Below are 11,572 nucleotides of genomic sequence, written 5' to 3' on the forward strand. Positions count from 1 at the left end.
ACCAGCTTCTGAACGAAGTTTCTCAGGATGAGTCTTTAATCTCTTTAGTCAGCTATAGCCCTGCTGTTTAGTATTGTAATTATGATATGGAGTGTAATTTGACTCTTGTTATTCGAATTTTGTCTGTTACTAGTTTTGAATCACTTGAACGCTGGTGTTCACTACGTATAATTTACTTCTTGATAATTTTAAACAGTTCAGTTGTTACCTTACGAGTGCCCAATTTTTGTAATGAAGTGCGCTCAGGTTACAACCGTGTGCCTTACGCAAAATTTCGGGTGTGAAATTTTATTTGTTGAGTGCGGGATAGTTTGTTCAGCAGGAACCACCTCAAACTGACCGTGACTTCCTCATTAAACTGTGAATGTAATTACTCCCTTAAGTATGCGTTAACTGCATTAAATGTCTCTCTAATGATCCCGCTATTGGATGCACATATTTTTAAACCTGTTTTTGTATTTGTAAAGTAATAACATTAGTCTCTTATTTCTGAGTCAACTCCCAAGGACTGACATCAATTGTTTCCCCAATTTTTTCATCAAGTCCATTCACACCAGCCTCTAGATTCTCTCATACTTACTCAGTGCATTATTAATATTATTGTTTTCTTTTACACTGGCCTCTACATTCTCATTACATCCTCTCATATTAGTACAGTTCTTCAGTACTGGATTCAAACTTCTCCCGTATGTCTTATAACATCTGCCAACTATTCAATTCATATTGACACTGGATCAACATTCGATTGCTCAGCTGGAATGGAGTAGGAGGATCTATTGATACACCAGAACGAATAACCGATTCCTTTGTGCAACCCACATCAGAAACAACTGCACTCTCACTCACGGCCACACAGCTGGCTCTGTAACTTTCAACATTAATATCACTGGCCTGAGGAGTCTCTAATTGTCTGCTAGACATAACTGAGTGATTATCGAATGCAGTATCACTCCTTGAGTAACAGCTGTTGGGAAACTTATCTGAATCAGAATATTCAGTTACCTTAGATTCTTCCTCTCTCTCTTTACTTTTTCTTCATCTGCCTAACTGTAGGCTTCTGCTTCATGTACTGAACAATACCACCACCAAAGTAAAACAACTGTATCATAACCCCGCAAATCATCAAGTCAAACAAATATATTCTCAAATCCGACACCAGTTACTAAAATGAGGAAACATCCGCAACACTCCCGATGATTCGCCACGAAGCGCCTAATTATCATGACAAAGAAGACTGCAGCTCAAAATTTTTTCTTAACTCCACCAACATGAGCATCATAAATACAACAAAAAAGCGCGTAATATGAAAAATATTTAAAACTGAATAGACTCCAACAAGAGAAATGAAATATTTAGAAATTTACTGTAAGTTTTCATTAGCAACACTGTCTGGATTTTTGGTGAGTGGTGAATTTTATTTCATTATAGCGGATACGTGCTAGAGAGGGAGGATGGATTCAGGAATTCTTGAGAGTGAGGAGATACAGGTTACGATAGCGAAACTGAGAAGAGTACGATAAGGTTTTGTTGGCATAGACCAACATGTAGTAGCGTTCCATACTGGTGTTTCATACTATAACACGTCACAACATCAGTATATATGGGAACAACCATCACAAACATGAAGTAATGGCTAAAATGGTTCTGAGCACTATGGGACTTGAGGTCATCAGTCCCCTAGAACTAAGAACTCCTTAAACCTAACTAACCTAAGGACATCACACACATCCATGCCTGAGGCAGATTTCGAACCTGCGACCATAGAGGTCGCGCGGTTCCTGACTGAAGCGCCTCGAACCGCTCGGCCACAAAGTCCGGCACGTGAAGTTATACGTGCAGAAGGAAAAAAGAAACAGTCTTTCTCCATTGTACATGTAACACATCATACCTTATGGAGTTATGTATGTGAAATGAAAAAAAGGTGTAGCTCCAATGCGGGTCAAAATAACTCTTCATTTACACTCTAAACACCATTTTCTTTCTACGTACACATATAACAATGCGTATAAAATTACACATAAATCTTCATATGTTTGGTAGTTTCACCTATGATTACTATGTTGCTGTTACATTCTTACGAGGGACGTCCTTAAATGTTGTTCTCAGGATTACATCTACCTATAGTCATTTCAGGGAATGTCACAGTATCACGAAACCCTTCCATCCCTCAAGCAACATACCTACCCAGTCCGAACATCCATTGTAGCTATTGATTGGACACGGCATTCTAAACAGGTCTTCAAGCAACAAATCTGCACTCTTCTAGTAGAATATGTCCGACATGTAGAGTCTTTTCTCCATCAGCATTATATCAATGCCACCTTTCACCCTACTGCGGGAGCGCCTCAAGGTTCTGTCGATCATTCCGCCTTCACATGCTGTACGCTGTGGACATCTCTAAACCTCCATCCCCACCTATCTTCTACACTAGGAAGACAACGCGGTATACCTACCACCCCAAATATCCTCCAAATCTCCCTCCGAAGTCACTTTAATCTCCTTATCCACTGACGTAATATGTGTAAATCTACAGAAAGGCCAATATGCTTTCTTTGGCTGTACCACTTTGGCGTTTACGCGTGCAGAAATCAATCTGTCACATACTATCAACTCGTTGCTCTTACCAAGACAGTAGAGTACTGGCACGAGACTAATATAGAAAGCAAATTTCACCTGCCAACACAAAGCCGAATCTGCCTAAAACTACTAATATTCTTCACCTGGTGTCTATGCACCTTTCATCTACAAGGTGAGGCAGCTAAGACAGCCATCCCAAATATATCGAGAATGAATCGGTATATCGCGGAGTGGTTGTAATCAAGTTATAGCAGACGACATGGCAAATTTTCTGACGTTCGCAAGTTATTTTTATCGTTTACAGTCGACGAATTACGACACAGATATTTGCTTTTTTTTCTACTGGAACTATATGTCTTTTCTGTGACATTTGAAAGAAGCTTCTAAGAGACCTTCATCGACATAACATGTATGGGGCTTGATCAAATAGCAACAATACAAAAACGCAGCCAACCACTGTCTCCGGGTCAGGAAAAGAGGCTCTACAAACGTCTGCCCTGTTATAAAAAGTGTAAGTAAGCACGTAAACTAGATAAGGTTTGTGTTTCTACTATCACAGTTGTCATGTCGAGCGCTGAAAATGTTGACGTGGCTGCACACTATAAAGTGAATCTGCAGAAAGAAATACGGCACGTTTAATTTCTTGTTGAGCTAACGACAGCCCAGACTCGACTTAAAAAGAATTTCATGCCCTTGGGGGTCGTCGGTATTTCCTAATTAACCTCTTGTTTTAGTTTTCACCATAGACACAAGTTTAGTGACTGTGTAGGCCATTTGCGTTTCCACAACGACCGTTAAACTTTCTCCAAATGTTCTGTTAACATAATCTGTAATTACACTTGTGGAATGGAACGGAAATCTGTCTTCTCGGTACCTCACTGACTGACTTTAGTACTTTTACCCAGATAACAATGATGGCACTAGTACCGTGTACACAGGGCATTAAAGGGCAGTGCTTTGGCGGAGCTGTCATTTGTATTCAGGTGGTTCATGTGAAATATTTTTGGATGTGATTACTACCGTACAACGGGAGTTAACAGACGTTGAAAGTGGAACAGTAATTGGAAGTAGTCTCTTGGGACATTCCATCTCGGAAATGGTTGGAGTGGCCGACAGCCTTCACTTAAGGACTGAGTGTAGTGGCATTTTCGTATTGTTGTCAGCTCTAATACACAAGGAACACTGTGTGAAATAACCACAGCAATAAATGTGGGACACGTGGCTTTAACGGACTATGGCAGCAGATGATCAACGGGAGTGTCTTTGCTAACAGCACATCATCTTCAGCTCCGCTGCTAGGTTCGTGACCCTTTCGGTTGGACCCAAGGCGACCGTAAAACCGTCGGCTGTTCCGATCAGTCTCGATTTCAGCTGGTAAAAGTAGAATGTAGCGCAGACACTACGAAGCCATGAACCTAAGTACCCAACAAGGGACTGCTGTGCCGGGTGGTGGTGTCTCCATAATGATCCGGGCTGTGTTTACCTGGAGTGGGCTGGGTCCGCTAGTCCAACTGAACTGATCGTCGACTAGAAACGGTTATTTTAAGCTTCTTGGAAACGAATACAGCCGTTCGTTGACTGCATGTCCGCAAACAACGCTGATTCTTTATCGATGGCAATGTCCCATGTCAGCGGGCCATAATTGTTTGCGATTGGTTTGAAGAACATTCTGGACAGTTCGAACGAATGATTTTTTTACCCAGATCGCCCAACATGAATCCCATTGAACCATTTGGGGCTTAATCGAGAAGACATTTCGTGTACAAACTCCTACACTGGTAACACTTTGGAAATTATGGATAGCTATGATTGCGGCATGGTTCAGTATTTCTGCAGGGGACTTCCAACGGCTTGTTTGCCCGCATCTCGTGGTCGTGCGGTAGCGTTCTCGCTTCCCACGCCCGGGTTCCCGGGTTCGATTCCCGGCGGGGTCAGGGATTTTCTCTGCCTCGTGATGGCTGGGTGTTGTGTGATGTCCTTAGGTTAGTTAGGTTTAAGTAGTTCTAAGTTCTAGGGGACTGATGACCATAGCTGTTAAGTCCCATAGCGCTCAGAGCCATTTGAAACATTTTTTAACGGCTTGTTGAGTCCATGCCATGGCGAGTTGTTGCAGTAGGCTGGGAAGGAGGTGGTCCGACACGATATGAAGAGGTATCCCTTGACTTTTGTCGCCTCAGTGTTTTGTGAACATTGACTTGCCAGTGGTTTGTAAACGGCATTTCTTTCTTAAACAAAAAAAAAAATTGCATTGGTATGACGCATTACTTGATGTGTTCGTAGATAATATTCGGGGACTGTAACTAGTTTTCGATGTAATTGCCATGAAGCTGAAGATACAGAGAAATATGAGGAGAATGAAATGCGATGGAGTGTAGTGATCGCAGAACACACCTTTGGTTAGCCCCTCTCACAGTTCTGAGATACCACATAGCGATGTTTGCAATGTGCATTACTGCTGCTAAAATGTTTGTTCATTTCTTTGACCCCTTGCTCTTCCTATTCCTCTTAGTCTCTACATTTGCAGTTTTTAGAACTTTCTATAATATTTACAAAGACAAATCGTGAGTGCCTGGCACGATGTGGATACTCTCCGTCATAAAACAGTACCGGTGTTCTAATAGTTTATCGATATTCTCCATTAACGATATTCACTTTTTCGACTGTCTTATAAATTGTGAATGTCTGATAGCTTAACTAGCAAGTTATATGATTGCTACAACAGCTGAACAGAGACGGATGGGCTTCAAGCGCAGGTAAGCACAAGAACCATTCCTCAGTTAAGTTCAAAATGGCTCTAAGCACTATGGGACTAATCATCTGAGGTCATCAGTCCCCTAGACTTATAGATAATTAAACCTAACTAACCTAAGGACATCACACACATCCATGCCCGAGGCAGGATTCGAACCTGCGACCGTATCAGCAGCGTGTTCCCAGACTGAAGAGCCTAGAACTGGTCGACCACAGCGGCCGGCCTCAATTTAGTGCATGTTTACATTTGCTATAATACGGCAGACATATGTGGAAAATCTTCTGCTGACAGTGGGCCAGTGGTCTGCTGAGCTCTCATATTGATACTGCTTGATGAAGTGCCACACATGATATGTCGTTGAAGTGTATAGTTACATCAGGGGAAAAAAAGTCGGAGCCGTAATTCGTCCAATATTAACTATAAAAATTGCTTATCAGCTTCTGGAAATTTGCCATATAGACTGCAATAACTTGATGATAACCACACCTCTATTCATTAATTCATTTTGGATATATTCGAGGTGGCCCGTCTTAGCTGCCTCAACCTGCATAAATCCCTGATCCACCCAATGGTAACTTATGCCGGTATTGCCTGGAAATACACCTCTCCTGCGTTATACAAATATCTTAAAATCTTAGAAAGACGCATACTCTGCTTTACATCTTTCTTCCCCAATTCGCATCCTGTACCAACAGATTCACTTTCTTTTCTTCTCGCAGTTATTTCATATTTGATACATTTATCGAGATAACTGGTTCCAGGACTCAGTATCTCACATATTACCCACCAACGACCACTGACGGTAGCCTGGTGCTGTCCTACATTCAAATCCATCCTTCCATGCATCTTCATTCCTCATCCATCCTCTCCGTATGACTTCTACATCTTACAGTTTCCAACGACAAAATCATAGAGCATCTTATATTCCACACATATGTGAGGAGAAAGCAACAAGTCATGGCGTCATAATAAAGGAAACCACGGGCAAACTGTCTCTGACGTGAATCCCGTATATAATTATTGAAATAAAAATAATATTTAATATACTCCTTTTTTAAATCAGACTCAAAAAATAGTAATTTGTCCAAGCCACGCGCAGAATCTCAACGACATACACGTAGTTTTGATAATTCGTGATTATGGAAATACTTTTAAAATTTAAAGCGAAGGACGTTTTAATAAGAAGGAGGCGAGCTATTCATATATCAATTATGTATTGTTTGGGCTGCACGTTTCGCTACTGAATGTTACAAGTAACTTAATAGTTACTAAAAATTACGTTTTATGATTGACGCCTAGATAATTGTGAGCTCTGTTGTTGTAAAAATAAACTAACAACGTATGTATCACTTTCTTTTATTTTATTACTGACCGTACGGCGGACGAGGATTCCGGGTCCAGATAGGCCATGACGTTGCGAGCGGATGGTTTTTAGGAATACTGGGCGCAAGTTTCATAGATTTCTGCTCGGATATTGACAACAAAATACTCCCCGCCTGAATTTATAATGGCGAGTCCGCCTCTCACGAGATCCAGTAATGTCCGAATACGTTCGATAGGATAGTGTAGCTCTCCACTTGTCAATCACCACTAGACGATATAATCCTAAAATACTTACAGCGTGTGACTCGCTGCGAAGTTAAGTCTTAGACGGTACTGCACTCTGAGGTACTGGCACACGTTTCTGAAGTGCTATGTATTGCCTCGGCTGGACTGCTCTGTTCACTTACGTCACGCCTCTGTGTGGATGGCGTCAGTGAATAGGTAACATTTCGCAGCCAGGTGTTTGCACAGGCAGCGATGCAGTGCTGTGTAGTACAGTATAGTAGCAGCTCGTGTTGTGCTGCCACTAGTGGACACGCAGAGGACGGGCCGCGCCTGGAATGCCCCGGGCCGCCTCGATGGGCGAGGGACGTGACTGCCAAAGGGCGCGCGGTAAACAGGCCGGCGTGCGCAGCATCCTGACGGCCCGCTAAGCACCGCGCCACCACCGGCAATCCGGCGCGCGCCCCGCTGCCGGCGTTCTCGACATACTGAGCGCCACGGGGGCGCCTCTGGTGGCATCTTGAGAGCTCTCTAAACCTCGGCCTCCGTAATTCTTTGTACAGTGTCTTTCACTAAGAAGTACATGTAGGCTGGATGCGATATACACTCCTTGAAATTGAAATAAGAACACCATGAATTCATTGTCCCAGGAAGGGGAAACTTTATTGACACATTCCTGGGGTCAGATACATCACATGATCACACTGACAGAACCACAGACACATAGACACAGGCAACAGAGCATGCACAATATCGGCACTAGTACAGTGTATATCCACCTTTCGCAGCAATGCAGGCTGCTATTCTCCCATGGAGACGATCGTAGAGATGCTGGATGTAGTCCTGTGGAACGGCTTGCCATGCCATTTCCACCTGGCGCCTCACTTGGACCAGCGTTCGTGCTGGACGTACAGACTGCGTGAGACGACGCTTCATCCAGTCCCAAACATGCTCAATGGGGGACAGATCCGGAGATCTTGCTGGTCAGGGTAGTTGACTTACACCTTCTAGAGCACGTTGGGTGGCACGGGATACATGCGGACGTGCATTGTCCTGTTGGAACAGCAAGTTCCCTTGCCGGTCTAGGAATGGTAGAACGATGGGTTCGATGACGGTTTGGATGTACCGTGCTCTATTCAGTGTCCCCTCGACGATCACCAGAGGTGTACGGCCAGTGTAGGAGATCGCTCCCCACACCATGATGCCGGGTGTTGGCCCTGTGTGCCTCGGTCGTATGCAGTCCTGATTGTGGCGCTCACCTGCACGGCGCCAAACACGCATACGACCATCATTGGCACCAAGGCAGAAGCGACTCTCATCGCTGAAGACGACACGTCTCCATTCGTCCCTCCATTCACGCCTGTCGCGACACTACTGGAGGCGGGCTGCACGATGTTGGGGCGTGAGCGGAAGACGGCCTAACGGTGTGCGGGACCGTAGGCCAGCTTCATGGAGATGGTTGCGAATGGTCCTCGCCGATACCCCAGGAGCAACAGTGTCCCTAATTTGCTGGGAAGTGGCGGTGCGGTCCCCTACGGCACTGCGTAGCATCCTACGGTCTTGGCGTGCATCCGTGCGTCGCTGCAGTCCGGTCCCAGGTCGACGGGCACGTGCACCATCCGCCGACCACTGGCGACAACATCGATGTACTATGGAGACCTCACGCCCCACGTGTTGAGCAATTCGGCGGTACGTCCACCCGGCCTCCCGCATGCCCACTATACGCCCTCGCTCAAAGTCCGTCAACTGCACATACGGTTCACGTCCACGCTGTCGCGGCATGCTACCAGTGTTAAAGACTGCGATGGAGCTCCGTATGCCACGGCAAACTGGCTGACACTGACGGCGGCGGAGCACAAATGCTGCGCAGCTAGCGCCATTCGACGGCCAACACCGCGGTTCGTGGTGTGTCCGCTGTGCCGTGCGTGTGATCATTGCTTGTACAGCCCTCTCGCAGTGTCCGGAGCAAGTATGGTGGGTCTGACACACCGGTGTCAATGTGTTCTTTTTTCCATTTCCAGGAGTGTAGTTAACCATTCTGAAGTAACGACAACATACCAACGTTCTCTCCAGCCGCACAATGGGACCATGCATACTCGTCAACACCGATTTCGTAAAAATTTATGGTCTATGCAGGACCCGGACAGAAACGAAACTGACAGAAGTGGAATCTCCATATCGCCAAGCGTTTGGGAAGAACTATCATTTTTGGAGCAAGTCTGGTGAGGAATGAGGTATTTATGGTAGTACATTAACAGGCAGCGGTTAGAGCAGCAGAAAAACTACAGATCGGTAATGAGGGTATATTGGAGTCGTGTTCCTATATACAGAAAGTATTGTTTCTTCTTTTTTTCAATTTTTATGGTGCATACCCTGAAAATACGAGGGGATGCAAGAATTTCTTTTCTTGCCCAATTTCATTGGAAAAAGTGTAGAATTTATTGTAGGACATCGTGGAATATTTCTATTTGAGCCCCTATTCTCTCATGAAGTTCCGATAGGTAGTTGCGTACTACTTAGCCTTCAAAATGGCGCATGTAACGGAGGTGCGTTCCACGCGGAGACGTACCACTGAGTCTAAAAATGGGTCAAATGACTCTGAGCACTATGGGACTTTCAATCTGAGGTCATCAGTCGCCTAGAAGTTAGAACTACTTAAACCTAACTAACCTAAGGACGTCACACACATCCATGCTCGAGGCAGGATTCGAACCTGCGACCCTAGCGGTTGCGCGGTTCCAGACTGAAGCGACTGCGACCACTGCGGCTGGCGTAATGAGTCTCTTTTGGAGCAAAACTAGAGCAACGCAGATATTCATAGACGATTGCGGAATGTGTACGGACACCTGGCAGTAGACTTGCGATTCCTGCAGTGTCGGAATGTGTGGACACTTGTATTCGAGGTGACTGACGGATGCAAGCGAAATTCTCCTCCTCCATGACAATGCTTCACCTTAAACAAGTCTGCGTACCAGAGAGGAGCTGACAAAACTGCACTGCACTGTTCTTACTCATCGACCCTACAGCAAGGATATCGCACCTCCCGACTTCCATCTGATTTGTTCAATGACTGACGCACTCAGCCGGAAGCAGTACGTGGGTGATGGCGAAGCTGCTGATGGAGCAAATCGTTGTCCCCTACGTCGACCAGTAGAGTGGTGCGAAGCGAGCCCACAAGCCTTCGCCGGCGTAAGACCGTCACTTTGAATGTAAATTATGTTGAAAATAAGGTTATGTAGCCAGAAGAGTGGGAAATAATATGGAGAAATGGAATCCCGAATAAAAGCATCCTTCTTTCAGAAAAAAAAGTGTTGCACTACTTATCGAATGCCTCTGGTAAACCAAAATAATGCTCAATACATTCTATTTATGAATATTTTCATGAAAGGCATTGAACGGAAAGACAACAAAATTTGGTGGATGAGTATGTAGAAAATACAGGAAGGTTTTCTTTATTTTATGAAAATCTGGAAAACTTACCTTCCACAGAAATTTTGTGACTGATGAGATGAAGCGTTATGTGCAAGAGAACAATACCGTCATGCAGTGTTTCGTTACAAATGCACTAGCTTTTGCAAAACTGTGATGCCTATATTTATCGTCACGTAACTAATTTGATCAAATAGCGTCTTATCGAGAGAGAGAAAAGGAAATAGCGTTCCCTGAGGATTTTGTCGTAAAACATTCCGTTGCCAATATTTGATGACATTATGGGTAACGTGTAGTTTGCTGCTACTGTGTGCCAACAGAGAGAATCTTTTATGAATGCAAGCCAAATTTGTTTTTCTCTAGAAGCTTTAAAATCACCATGGAACTGTAAAAGTGCAACGTGCATACAGTGTGAAAGATGACAGGAAAACTACTGTTTCCATTCCATTTACTATCTGTATCACCCCAGCACATGTAAATTAAATGTAAAACAATAAAAGTAATTTTATCAACGAAGCTCTCGACTACTCGTTACAACCCCTCCTGGAAATTTACTTGAAATCCCAGTTTTCATTGACCGTTAATTTTCACGCTTTTATTAAAATATTAACAAATATAAAGCATTATTTCCTGTTATTTACAGTGTAATTAAATTAAAAACTGGAAAAAGTAAAATTGTTTTCGCATTCGGGATCGACCCGCCGACTCTCGGATTGCCATTCTCATCTACCTCTGCTGAGCTAACCACTGCATTTAAACTACACCAGATTAAATTGCTCATTCCTCTCCTGACCCTCGCCAAAAATGTTATTTTTTTCCAAACGCTTAACCATCTGGAGCTTCTATTACTAGGCCAAGCCCTGCTTACAGCACAAATTTGTAGGAAATCGGTGTTGAAGATTGGGCTGGGTACCCTTGTCGGTGGTGTCTATAGTCCTTTTATACTGCAGTCCATAGCCGCTAGATATTTCCTGAAGAAAGGCATTTCCCTGAGCACGGCTATTATTTGAAACACACACTATTTTATTTCATGTGAGATTAGTGAATTCCACCCCCTGAGGCAGTATCAAGAAATATTATACAACTTTCTGTTACACGCTCAGAATACCCAAAAATCCACTCAGTGCTGTGTTTCGATCATCGTCTTCTTTCTCTAATAGTGTTTTGTATAGGCGGGAACACAGCCGCAGTGAATTTTTTGAGCGAAGTAATTATTCTGCAAAGGCGATAGCTACAAGGTAATTTTCGACTATATGTACTACGTCCATC

Source organism: Schistocerca gregaria, chromosome 2 (genome assembly GCF_023897955.1).
Source record: "Schistocerca gregaria isolate iqSchGreg1 chromosome 2, iqSchGreg1.2, whole genome shotgun sequence".
Classification (NCBI taxonomy): Eukaryota; Metazoa; Arthropoda; class Insecta; order Orthoptera; family Acrididae; genus Schistocerca; species Schistocerca gregaria.